This window comes from Phyllobates terribilis, unplaced genomic scaffold, assembly GCF_046119375.1.
Source record: "Phyllobates terribilis strain yellow unplaced genomic scaffold, ASM4611937v1 Scaffold_1__5_contigs__length_1240528914, whole genome shotgun sequence".
NCBI lineage: Eukaryota > Metazoa > Chordata > Amphibia > Anura > Dendrobatidae > Phyllobates > Phyllobates terribilis.
Genome location: NW_027362761.1, coordinates 1013206634 through 1013220146, shown reverse-complemented (window position 1 = coordinate 1013220146; position 13513 = coordinate 1013206634). Strand labels below are relative to the sequence as shown.

General features: G+C 40.8%; 1 protein-coding gene and 1 long non-coding RNA gene across 5 annotated transcripts in view; one reads left to right on the top strand and one right to left on the bottom strand.

Moving 5' to 3' along the window:
- Positions 1-3478, top strand: part of LOC141157231 (uncharacterized) — a 152070-nt gene extending 148592 nt beyond the window's left edge. The window contains exon 4 of the long non-coding RNA XR_012247770.1: positions 1992-3478. This is a non-coding gene — a long non-coding RNA (uncharacterized lncRNA). The remainder of the gene's footprint in view (positions 1-1991) is intronic.
- LOC141157210 (probable ATP-dependent RNA helicase DDX60) overlaps positions 1-10356 on the bottom strand; it is a 1123923-nt gene extending 1113567 nt beyond the window's left edge. For 2 of the 4 annotated variants that reach the window (XM_073644203.1, XM_073644220.1), the window contains exon 1: positions 10024-10355. The gene's annotated coding sequence lies outside the window, so the exon portion shown is untranslated. Of the gene's footprint in view, positions 1-10023 lie in introns of all 4 variants that reach the window. The other 2 variants (XM_073644228.1, XM_073644212.1) reach the window with 2 other exon arrangements.
- Between the last annotated feature and the right edge of the window lie 3157 nt (positions 10357-13513).

Below are 13513 nucleotides of genomic sequence, written 5' to 3'. Positions count from 1 at the left end.
AATGCAGAGTCGGGACATGAGAGGGAGGAGATTGGGGCCAATGATGATTGCAACTTATTCACAAATTTCTGAGTGTTAATGGCGCATATATTTCTATAAGTGTGGAAAGTGGGGGTTTCTTGAGTAGCCTCACAGTTCTTGACAGAGAATGAAAGAAGATTATGGTCAGAGAGTGGAAGGGGAGAGTTAGTAAAGTCATGTACTGCGCAAAGCCGGGAGAAGATCAGGTCCAATGTGTTCCTGTCTTCATCTGTAGGAGAATTAGCAAGCTGTGAAAGGCCGAAGGAGGAAGTTAGGGATAAAAGATGAGCGGCAGATGGGGAAAGAGAATCGCCAATTGAGATGTTAAAATCTCCCATGATTAGAGTGGGGATGTCACAGGATATAAAATTTGGAAGCCAGGCAGCAAAGTGAACCAGGAACTGATGGGAGGGACCTGGAGGGCAGATACAATGCAGATTTCAGAATAGATAACTCGTAGCAGAGGAGTGAGATCTATATACCAGTGATTAGCTGCAGAGCATTGCAAGTAACATGGAGATACAATGCAGATTTCAGAATAGTTAACACGTAGCAGAGGTAGGTAGGGGCATGAGACCTGTTGTGTGTCCACGTCCTATTGCCAATGGGACCAGATACAAAAAATTCTATTGAAACACTGGTCAGTATTACAGGTGGACAATGTTTTAGCGGCACATCTGCCACAAGCTCCCAGAATTATACGAAGACGTAGCAAAAATCTGAAAGATTTTCTGGTTAGGAGCCACACTATACACCAAAACATAGTGGACCTTTTTTGTACTTTGGTCACACGGTGGGCTGCTTTCCATGTGGCAGTTGTGTGGCATGCCCTAATTTTTTCAAGTACACTTCATTCACATCATCTGATGGGTCAAGGTCATTCCAAATTAGGGACTACATTTCATGTAATACCATAAACGTAGTTTATTATGCCACTTGTCCGTGCCCAAAAATATATGTCCGACTAACTTCACGCTAAACTAAAAGTCCATACTCGTGAACATATTAGGGACATTTCTTTAGCCAAGGACACATTCAATTTGTTTATACTAAAAACAATCCCTAAGCATTTTAAGGCCATGTGCCCACGTAGCGTTTTTGTAGCGTTTTTGTGGCGTTTTTACGGCCGCGAAAACGCTTGTAAAACTGTCTGCAATGCAAAGCAATGTGAATTCGGATGTGCTGTGCACATGATGCGCTAATTAGTGTGCTGAATTCGCATTGCGTTGCAAAACACAGCATGACCATATCTACTGCGATTACTCTGCGAATTCGTGGCCATTGAGGAACATTGAAACGCAGCAAACCTGCAGGTATATGTGGATTTGCTGCCTTTCAATTAAATTCAATGGCCATGAATTTGCAGCGTAATCGCGGTGCGTGTGGTACCCAGGATGAAGAGGAGACTACAACTCCTCCTCATCCCGGCTACCACGTGGTGAAGAAAAGAAATAAAAAAGTAAAAAAAAAAAAAACCTTTATACTCACCTCTCCAGTCTCCTCCCGGCGGCGAACCTCTCTCTTCGGCGTCCCGTGGTGTACTGGCAGGACCTGCGGTGACGTCATTTAGTCAGCTGATGGTCACGCGAATCTGCATGCGTTTTTTTCTGCCAGAGAGAGGCAAAAACGCTCGTGTCAAATCTGCTACGTGGGCACATAGCCTAAGGCGTTTCATGATTGCAATCCCCGTGGCCTCAAGGTTATGGGTATTGACAGAGTCCATTGTGGTATCAGGGGCAGGAATGAGATACAGATTCTCGCACAAAGAGAATGCAAATGGATTGTCACTTTGATGTCTCCTGCTGGCCTAAATGAGAAACTCAGCTTTTTTCAATTTTTATGACATATGACTCTCTCACTCCTTTTCCTGATATTGTCCTCTTTTTATGGGCCTCTCTATGTATATCCTTGCAAATAATTTTTTTATGTGGATTTTATTATAATATTTTTTTCATTTGTCTTGCTTTTAGTTTTCATTTATTTGTCCATTGATGATCTGATTGAACATGGATGTTGTCCCTCAGCCCTACTGGCTGGAGCCCTTTTCCTTTTAATCATCTGTGGATCCATTCCTTCTTTGGACTATACAATCAATATGGACATGACAGTCTCAGCGATATTACGGAATCATCTTTATTATATTAATATCTTTCATGGGCGTCCTCGTCTTGTTATTATCAATGTCTGCTTTATATGCCTCTTTTGGGAAGCTAACTTGATATCAACTAATCGTATGTGCAGACGGTCAGGAGCCACCTGCGGCCCCGACGCTGCGGCATGGCAGTGCGGCTTCCGTTCATAATGCAAATGAGCAGCACCATTTTTTTTTTCACATGCGGACTTTCCTCACAGAGGTTAGTTTATGGGGAAAGTCCACATGCGTACCCGCAAGAGAAATTGACATGCTGTGGGTCTGAAAGATGTGCAGCATGTCAGTTTCCGCGGGTGATCCGCAGATACCTAGATACGCATAGTGGACATGGGATTTCTAGAAATCCCAGCCACTAGGCTGTAACATCTGGCTGTGGGTTTGATATTGCATAACACGCAGTGTCCTACTTTGCACCTCTCAACGTTTTTAATTCGCTGTGTCCTCCCTTTTGTTTAGTGTGTACTCCTCCTCTGTGTTTGTGTCTCCTTTACAATCGAATTTCTCAATTTTATGTTCTAAATTGTTGTTTCCCTTAAAATGTAGGGATTACCCATAAATTAATCTGTTATTCCGCATTCTCAGGGTGTGTGACCTATTGCACAAGCGCAGGTAATGTGTCATGCGCTTGCGCATTGTGCCTGTTGTCCCCACGCATGCGCGGTGACATGCGGCTCCCCTGCGCATGCGCACAGTCAGTGAAGCTGTGAACTCAACACAGTCTCATTGCGCACGCGTGAGCGACCCGCACGTCACCGATCACTTACGGGGACTCCAGGCACAATGCCCAAGGGCATGACACATTACCTGCGCATTTGCAATGGGACAAACACCCTGAGAACGCTGGATAACAGATTAAATGTGTGCAAGCGTGGAATTAAGATTCAAATTGAGTGGGCGGTGACCAGGATGACTACTTACAGAAAAGAACACCCCTATGACTGAATGAGCCAGTAAGATTATAAGTATATAAAGTGATTTTAGCAAGTGATTATAACACAGAAAAAGCATGTTAGTGATGCACATTGAATCACTAACATGGACCTGGGGACGTGACAGTTTCCTTTAAACTTGCATAAATCTTTGCATAGATTACCTATTACACACTAGACATTTATTGTGTTGTGCAAGTGTCCATATTAACCTGGATCAGCATTACCTGTTGCCACATCTTCCCATGGTTAATAGTGTACTTGGGTGGACTTCCCTCACTTTTCTTTTTGTTCCTCCTTTTCTCAAGACCTCTTGCTTACTGGTTTGTAAAACATTTTTAATGATGTTTTTAAATAAACTTTGGCTTTTATCCTACTTGGTGATTTATGGCTACTCCATTTCTTTTGTTGTTTGAATGTTCTAGGAGTACTCCACCTCTATTCACTTGTTCATACACTTTGTACAGGAACTGTGTTACCCTTTTTGTTCCTAGCCACATTTATCTATTATGTGCAATTTGAATATTGGGTTGATAAGTTATGGCATTGTAAACAGTGAATTACTCTCTATGTTGTGATCAATAAATAGTATATGTAAAACTTTTGGCAGTCAGTTTTGTTTAATTAAATGACCATACCTATATTCAAAAGCATTTAGGTTAAAATTAAGGTCTTGTATGATGAAAACTTCAGGCACTTTCAATTTCTCACCAGGGAAATGGCATCACAACAACCAGACAGAAGTAATCACACTTTTTTAAAAAAAATCAGGATAAATATAAAATATTGTTCAACGCGTTTTGACCTCTACTGTCCTAAGTCCTTAGGTAGTGAGTGACTAAGGATCGTGGAGGTCGAAAACGTGTTGCCTAATCTTCCATATGTATCCTGTACTTGCTGATATTTGAATAATGCAGGCACTATACTACTGTCATTCGGATTTTAACATTGAAAGTTAATAAATGTGGAAGATTTTAAAGCAATTGGTGCTGACAATTTTTCTTGGATTCAAGTCTCATTGATCTCATTGTGCCTACCACTATACTATTAATCTGCCGCATAAACAAGTGTAAAAAAATCCTTTTAAAAACACAAATTTTTATTCTAATATATTAAAAAGCACCCAGACAAAGATACCCATGTGTCAAGTGGGTTAATATAGTCAATAAATATGTAGATCACTTAATAGTCAACTGGATCAACACAAATGTAGTTATTTATCCAGAAAGAAAACACTCATTTTTACCTGGATTCCTATATAGAGTGATTCTGGTAACAGGAATGTCAAATGAATTGCAATTCTCAGCTTATCTTAATTAGATCGCTTAAAGAGACCAGCAAATGGTCTAAATATCAGCACTAAGTATGTATCAGTAACTTCCCTAAGTATTAATCTGATGGATCCTAATAGTGGATCATGTCATCCATGTTACTGATAGGGAATTATCAACGAATACGGCTGTTGTTATTGTCATATACTGAAACATGTACTTTCCCTTTACGCACATGGATATAATAATCTCATAATTTCTATAGATGTTAAGGAAAAGATCAATATAGAGTTGGTATTAAAGATAGTAATGAGAGATGATACATTAACTATCACCAACTGATACATATATTGTAACGCAAGGTGTGGGAAGGTAGTGCAACACAAAGGGAAGAGGGAAAGGGAGCCCAGACTCTAGGGAAAGGGGGGGGGAGTGGAGACCTCCTAGGTTGATCTAGCGTCACCCTTTCTCCCCTAACTTCCCTGTATTGGCTCTTCACCAATCGCCGCACGCGTTCCTCGCTCTGTCTTTCCCTGCCACTTGGCTCAGGCTAGGGAAGGGAGGAGATGAGCACTAGTCGATCTCCACTAAACGCTGTAGACAACTAGGAAGGATAAACAGGGGGAAATAGCTTAGCTTTAGATTACTCCAGACAAATGCGCACGTGTCCTCAAGCTCCAGAGAGGACAAAGTACTGCTCTTGCTAAAGTCTTCCCAGGTAGTAATGAATATCGCCAGGACCTCCCTCTAGAACACACCAGGTATTTATATACCAAGGCCAGGGAGTTAATTAGCCAGAGGGAGGTAGCTGCTGGGTCCTAGAGACAGCCTCTAAGAAGATGTTTGTAATGCCAAATGTAGAGATCTCCTGCAACCAACTGCAGGGCGACTGTCTGTCACTTCTGACACACCTGTGACATATATACACTGTGTTCCAGATTATTATGCAAATAATATTTTCTCTAATTTTCCCAAATTACCTATATGAATTGCAGTCATTGTAATTTTCCAGTCAAATAACTATTAGAGTACAATTGAAAGGTTATTACAAACTGGAATCAAACAGTTTTCAACTCAAAACTTTATTCTAGGTGATGTTACATTTGCACATAGGACCCCTTGTTCGAGATCATTTCATGCATGATAATGCCCCGTCTCATGCTGCACATAACACATCTGCATCTCTGGCTGCTATGGGCATAAAAGGGGATAAACTTGCAGATGTGTTATGTGCAGCATGAGACGGGGCATTATCATGCATGAAATGATCTCGATGGTCCAGATGGATGGAGTGGAGGATGGCTGGTTGATGGACACCCCATGCAAACACGGCTACGGCGCTAACAAGGAGGAGGTGGAGTAATGTTTTGGGCTGGAATCATGGGGAGAGAGATTGTCGGCCCTTTTAGGATCCCTGAAGGGGTAAAGATGAACTCCATAATGTATGTTGAGTTTCTCAAACAGCACTTCCTTCCATGGTTCAAGAAGAAGAACCGTGTATTCCGCAGCAAGATCATTTTCATGCATGATAATGCCCCGTCTCATGCTGCACATAACACATCTGCATCTCTGGCTGCTATGGGCATAAAAGGGGACAAACTTATGGTGTGGCACTCGTGCTCCCCTGACCTCAACCCCATTGAGAACCTCTGGAGCATCATCAAAAGGAGTGTCTATGATGGCGGGAGGCAGTTCACATCTAAGCAACAGCTCTGGGAGGGTATTCTGTCCTCATGCAAAACAATTGAAGCAGAAACCATCCAAAACCTGACAAATTCAATGGACGAGAGAGTTCAGAAGCTCCTTTCGAACAAGGGGTCCTGTGTGCAAATGTAACATCACCTAGAATAAAGTTTTGAGTTGAAAACTGTTTGATTTCAGTTTGTAATAACCTGCTAATGCTTATAATTTGAAAAATGACCATTTTTTTGTTCTTTATTAAAATGAAAAGGTTGAAAACTCTGCTGTGCATAATAATTTGGAACATGCATTTTGAGTGCAGTTTGAGTTTTTTATTTTTTTAAAAATATACTGTTATCATAGGCAGTTTGTACAAAAACCTTTCAATTGTACTCTAATAGTTATTTGACTGGAAAATTACAATGACTGCAATTCATATAGGTAATTTGGGAAAATCTGAGAAAATATTATTTGCATAATAATTTGGAACACAGTGTAGTCAGTATCAACAGTCCATATCAAAAAATGGTGCATCCAAAAAAGATTTTTTTTTGCTGATATTAATCAGTGGTGATATATTTCCAGGTATACATGTACAAATAAATAACCCCCGGTCATGTCACAAATGACAGCGTGTGTTTTCCCTAAGATAGACACTAGGCTGTTCCTGCCTAACAGCGGGGGTTGGCACTCTAAGATAATGGGATTTGGTGCCCCCGCTCCACGGCGGCTCACCCTCTCTTGCCCTATTAGGCCCTACTAGATAATTAACAATACATACTAGTCTAGACAGAGTTCATCCTAGTCTAGGAAGGGTATATATGAGCACGCCTAAAAGAAAAAGAGACTTATTGTCTTAAGATGTCATTCACACTGTCATGTTGCATTATAATGTCCTTATCCCTCAATGCATTTCTCCAGTATATGGATCATCATCATTAATGTGCCGCACCTATTAGGGTTTGTGCAGACTATCCGGAGCCGGCTGCGGCCCCAAGGCTGCGGAGAAGCCGCCTCCAACTTCCGCTCATTATGCAAATGATGCCTCTTTTTTTTTCTCACATGCAGACTTTCCCCATAGAGATTAGGCCTATGGGAAAAGCCCGCATGCGGACCCACCGGAGAAATTGACATGCTGCGGTCTGGAAAGACACTCCGCATGTCAGTTTCCGCGGGTGTGCCGCAGACGCATTTGTATAAATCCCATCCACTATGCTGTAACACCTGGCTGCTGCGGATTGCACACACCGCACTTGCGCTGCGTCCAATTCGCAGTGAACACTGATCATGTACACATACCCTTACCGTACTTTGTTTTCTCTACTTCACACAGTCTCATTATCAGGACCTAGTTGTTACATGGAGACTTTAGTTCTGTAACATTTTGCTTAATCCTCTCTCTGTGTATTAACCCAAAAGAAAAAGCCTTAACCCCTTCAAGTCATGGCCATTTTTTGTTTTCGTTTTTTCCATGATCTCATGACTGTCGTTATTATATTACTGTCATCAGTGATTAGTATATGCTGTAGGGGCAGCGGGAAAGACACAGATCATGTGTTATCTGCTAACCGCAACCACAATAGTATAAAACAAACTAATTAAACAAATAAATAGTTATGTAAATATGGAACTTTTGCCCCAGATGAAGAAAACCGTAGCTAGTTAATCAAGAGGCTCACACTTTAAAATTTCAATAATTTCACTGTTAATGTTCAATTCTAAATAAAAATAAATACATTGTTTTCTATTTCGACAAATTATCTACCTTCTGATTTTTAAAGGGAATCTGTCAGCAGGTTTTTGCTACCTCATTTCAGAGCAGCCTGATGTAGGAAAAGAGACCCCGAATCCAATGATGTATCATTTAGTTCAGTGTTCCTCAACTCCAGTCCTCATGAGCCACCAACAGGTCATGTTTTTAGTATTTCCTTAGTATTTCCCAGGTGATGGAATTATTGCCTGTGCAGGTGATGGAATGAGCTGTTGGTGAAAACATGAGCTGTTGGTGGGCCTTGAGGACTGGAGTTGGGGAACCCTGACTTAGTTTATTATTCTGACACAATCAGAGCTTTTAGATTTAGCAATACAGCAGAGCTGAGAAAGCTGCCCCCGCCCACACCAGGCTCTCTGTGTACAAAGTCCATAGACAATGAGATGCTTATCACAGGAAGGGGCAGAGTAGGATTTGCAAGCGCATGGCCAGCTAGTCACAGCAATGTTAACCACAAGATAATTAAAGCTTCAGTCTCAGGGCACAGTGAGACGGCCGTATAAGACGGATGACGATCGCATCGCAATGCTCGGACTGGCCGTCAGCTCTACTGACCAGAGCGTGACAGCTGCATAGAAATACATGCTTTCAAGCTTGGGTGCGGAGAGACGCCTGCCGAGCATTGCGATGCAATCAATCTTTGTCCGTGTTATACAGCTGGTCGTCTGATTTCGCCTTAAATAAACACCATACAAACAGACATGTGACACATCTTTGAGTTCAGTGTTTTAACCCCTACCTCATGCTGTCCTCAGTTAACATAGCAAAAACCTGCTGACAGATTAAGTTTTACTGTATATCCTTATTTTAAGAAACCTCTAGTTTAAACTGAAATTTTGACTACGGTTACTGCCAGTCTTCTTTTCTGAAGCCACATTCCTTGCTTTACATAATGATTCAGTCTTTGCTATGGAGAGTTCTGTGAGAAGCACTACAATACGCCTTCCCCCTCTATTGCGCTATGATAGAACCAGTACTATTTCCCCAATGTATGAGTATTTTAGTGAACTTGTGCATTCTTTGAGTAAGGTAGACGCTTCCCCTAAAGTGAAGCAGCATTTACAAAAATATTTCAATAGTCCACAACCTATGTGACTTGCAAGTGTAGATGACTAAAATGATTTAAACAGTAGACAAACCATCTACGGCATCTGCCTTTGTAAGTCTATGAAAAGGGGAGGGAGAAAAGCTAAAGGGAGACAGGAGCAGAGAAAGACAAAGACAAACTGCTGAGGCTTCTAGTGGAGATGGGAAAAACGCTAAAAATGCCAAAAATGCAGGATACGAGTCATATAATTGACAGAAATAGTGTTACTCCTCATATAAACACACACATGACAGCTTATTCTGAAAAGTTATCTGAAAGCACAGTTATATTTTCAGCATTTCAAGCAATCCCTATAAGGTCTTAATCAAGCAAATACGTTTCTTGACTAAGATTGGTTGCAACGTTGAATAACATGAATAAAACTACATTTTGCTTTTATTTGCATCTATTGGTCTGCCTTGTTTTTTCAGAAAATGTTGTGTAATTTATCAAAGCAGAAGAATGTTCACATAATTAGATCCATTCACACGTGAGAAAAATGAAAAAGGCACGCAGACACATTTAAATTCTCTTATATGTGAAACTTCTTGTGGTTTTAAAAATGGCTCAAGAAAGTGACAGCGTTATAACATTTTTCTTACTGGATTTCTATACGACTACATCTATTAATTTATACAGTGATTAAGCATCATTTATATAAGACCACGAAACCTCGTTAAGGTAAAGGGAGGGAAACCTGGAGGAATTTTTATTTAATGTATTTTGGTATTTCACCAGTTTTGTTAAAATCCACTATATGTAAACAGAGTTTTGCAAATCTTTTTTACATGTTTTATACTATACTTGTTGTAGATTTTCTGTGCAAAATTGGTACCTACAATCTCTCACAATTCTGCCAGTTCTCTAGGTTCCCATTTGCCCCATTAAGATATAATAAAATCATATAAGGGTCTCATGTTCTGGATACCCCTCCATTAGCCAGAGCAGAGAGCTGCTAAAACGATCCACTCATTTATTTGATATGAATCGTTCTTTGGTGATTATTGCAGCCGTGGAGTAAGCTCATCCCAACTAACCTTGCTAATAAGCCCCCTGGTAATCAGCTTTTGACATTTGCACAAATAGCGTATTATATAAAATATTGTACTTACTGTACTATCCGAGTAGAATCAGCTGCAAACCGGAAACTGACAAGTCTTCCTCACTCAGCCAAGTTTTATTGCCAGCAGTTGTGTCTAATGTGCTCATTAGGAGGTGGGGTAAAAGAAAACAGAGTTTCATTTCTCCAACTTTAAGTCAAAGAGAATAGTTTCTATTCCTAGCAGCACTGTGATATGTACAATATGTAAGAAGACGTGATATCTCTTATCAGGTTAGCAATAATCATGTTCATTCAAATACAGTGTCTGGGTAACAGAGTACAGGAAAACATGACTTGCAAGATCTTATTAATCGAGGATATAGGGCAGTCACCTGGCACCAGCATGTGCCACCTGAGTCTCGCTGAACTGCTGCCATAACGTGATTACATTTGCATCACTTCAGGTGTGTACGGGGTGGTTAGGTTGTGGTGTGCTGCTTCTAAATAGAATATAGTCACCCTTAGACCACATTCACACGTTCAGTATTTGGTCAGTATTTTACATCAGTATTTGGAAGCCAAAACCAGGAGTGGAACAATCAGAGGAAAAGTATAATAGAAACACGTCACCACTTCTGCATTTTTCACCTGGTCCTGGTTTTGGCTTACAACATTCTTTTGGCAATTTCCTCAACAGCACTTTAGCAGTGTGCAGTTTAGCATGCATGGTGCTTGACACAGCAACTCTCAGGCATCTCTTTTGACAGCAATTACCTGCAGTAGCCTGTTTGGCACTTTGCACACTTCTGCAGCCTTACTTCTGACTTCCACTTATCAGTCCCTCACACACAGTAATCTCGACCATGGCACTCTTCTTTACACTCAGGCATCAACTTACAGACTAGGCATCAACTCACCCGCCCTTGAGAAAGTGGTCTTACCGCGAAACGCGCATCGGGCTTCGTGCTACCACCATCCTTTCTTCTCTCCCCCTTCTCTCCACTCTGACTGTGAGAGTTTTCTACAGGTAACATACTTATCATCATATACTCTGCCCTGGTACTAGGTATATCTTGGTGCGCCCCCTTGCCACATGGCAATGTTCCCCCTTGTCACATTAACGGTACCTCTTTACCCCATACAAGTGGAATGTTTTTATTATATATAGTATATTTATTGCTTCTACTATATTTATGATCTATGATTTACCATGGGCAATTGTGCAATTCTTTCTATACCAAAGGGCTAAAATCATTGTCTCATTAGTATATGTATTTGATTTTTCAGTATGTTCCTATCCAGTCATCTTTTACCCACAATTTGTCTGGTTTGAATACTTATTTTTCTATATATGTTTAAATAAAGACACTTTTTTTGCAAAGATATGCTGAGTTCTCCTCCTCTTTCTGATCAACTTAAGTGTGACTAGTCATCTTCCATTGTTAGTGGCTGAAACATTCCTTCTAAAGAATGGACTTTTCACAGTGAGGAATAAGTCTCTGAGCTCCCTTCTGCTCCCGTATGTCTTGCCCATTTCTTATAGAGGAATGCAGGTGGGCTAGTCTACTTTGTCTGGGAAAACTACACAGACTGCACTTGAAGGGAAACTGTCAGGTTGATTTTACCCCTAAACTGTTTATATGAGCAAGTAGCTCTTGAAAAGAAAAGTCCATCCATACATTTATCTAGCTAGAATGTTCCTCCGTTACCGAGAAATTTGAATCAGTATGCAAATGAGGCTGAAGTGCTATGGGCATGTGGAAGCTCTTCCCAAGCCTCTGTCGCCCCAGATCTATTTCCCGCCCAGTGCTGCCTTATACTTAAACAACAGCATTTTTGCTGTGTGATTTCAAGTAAAAAGAGTTGTCTGTCAAGCAGAAGGTGATGCTGGGTGGGAATAGATTTGGGGAGAACAGAAGCTTTGGAAGAGGGTTCAAAGCACTTGAGCCTCATTTGCTTATTGATTGAATTTGTGATTTCTCTGAGGAACTGATTGGCTAGCTTAAGCTATGCATGGATTTGTCTCCAAGTGCTATGTAAGCATATGAATAGTCTGCTGGTGAAATCATGCTGACAGATTCCCTATATGGCTGGAGCATTTTGCATGCTCCTCTTTTGCCCTCTCAAGTCATGTATCATTCAGTGCAGTGTGTGATGATTGTGAATGACTGTTTCACAATATGAGAGACACCCCAGTCAGTATTGAGGAAACAGAATGCAACTGGTGGTAGTTAGGAGGTCTGAACCGCTATTCATTAGTAGAGAGGGTTGCATTGTGTATGTCCTTAAGAATTAAAGGGGTTATCCAGGATTAGGGCTTACGCTTGCAGTCACTCTATGTGACTACAGACTTGTCAATCCTCACAGTGTGCACTGTCAGGATTTATCGGTGCTGGGAGCAGATGGGCCCATTACTGCAAGTATGCAATTTGCATATGGCCACATGCTGGCAAGACATGAGCGACCTCGCTCAATACAAGAGAATTGAGCAATGCCAAACATGTCTAGTCCGAATGTGGCTGGAAGTATGCAAATCATATACTCGTGGTCACCTAACCGCCTGCTCCCGATGCTGGGCGCTGAGAGGATTCACAAGTCTGCAGTCACACAGAGTGACTGCAGACTTGAATCCCAAGCCTGGACAACCCCTTTAAAGTACTAAGTTGCTGGTGACATAGCTAGATCAGAGGGCAGCATGGGGTAAGTGCCAAGAGTGCATACACTTTCCCTGTAGACTTCACATAAACTAATATAATATGTTCCAGTTTACCACTTCTTGAGATTAGATGCACCCAGATTGTATACTATGGCAGAGGAAAGTAAAACTGTGGATTCAAGAGAAACCGTTTGCATCATAATTACTTAGCAAGTGGGTTGATTAGCACTTACTGCACACAGTGCACTACCCCAAAGGATTAGTGAGGGTCACAGAGGAGCCTTTACTGATGTCAAAGTAGTTTGTCCTGTGTGAAAGAGACCAATCCACCTGCGTATGAGAACCACCATTTAAAAAAAAGAGGGGTGTATTTTCACCACACAAGAAAACAGAGAACCTTATTCCTGTGAGCGAAAAGTGCATCCGCCAATGTCTAACTGAAAACAAGTGGTGAGGAACCAGACGATTCTGAATGCTGATTATTGCAGGAAGATGTTTGAAACCAGCTCACAATTTGCAGTTCAAGACGTGTAGGGGCAGGGAATTCCGTTGTGACCAAACATAATATATTCCAAAAAAAGGAGAAATGTTCCAGCTCCTTTAAAAAAGACTTTATTAGAAAAATTTAAAATTGGATCCCATGTTACAGAGGAAAAATGGCAACGCATTTCAGAAACACTCACGCATTTTTTGTCTGAGCTAAATACTATCTTATGCCATAATGGATTTAGACCTGAGTGAAGCCGATCAACATAGCAATAAAAATCACATGACAAAAGAATATAATCCAAAAATAAAAACAAAAATCAAAGGAGTTACAAAATATAAATGAACAATATATATATAAATGAACAAATTAAAAGATCATAGGAGAATGAAATATATAACATTCAATAATAGAACA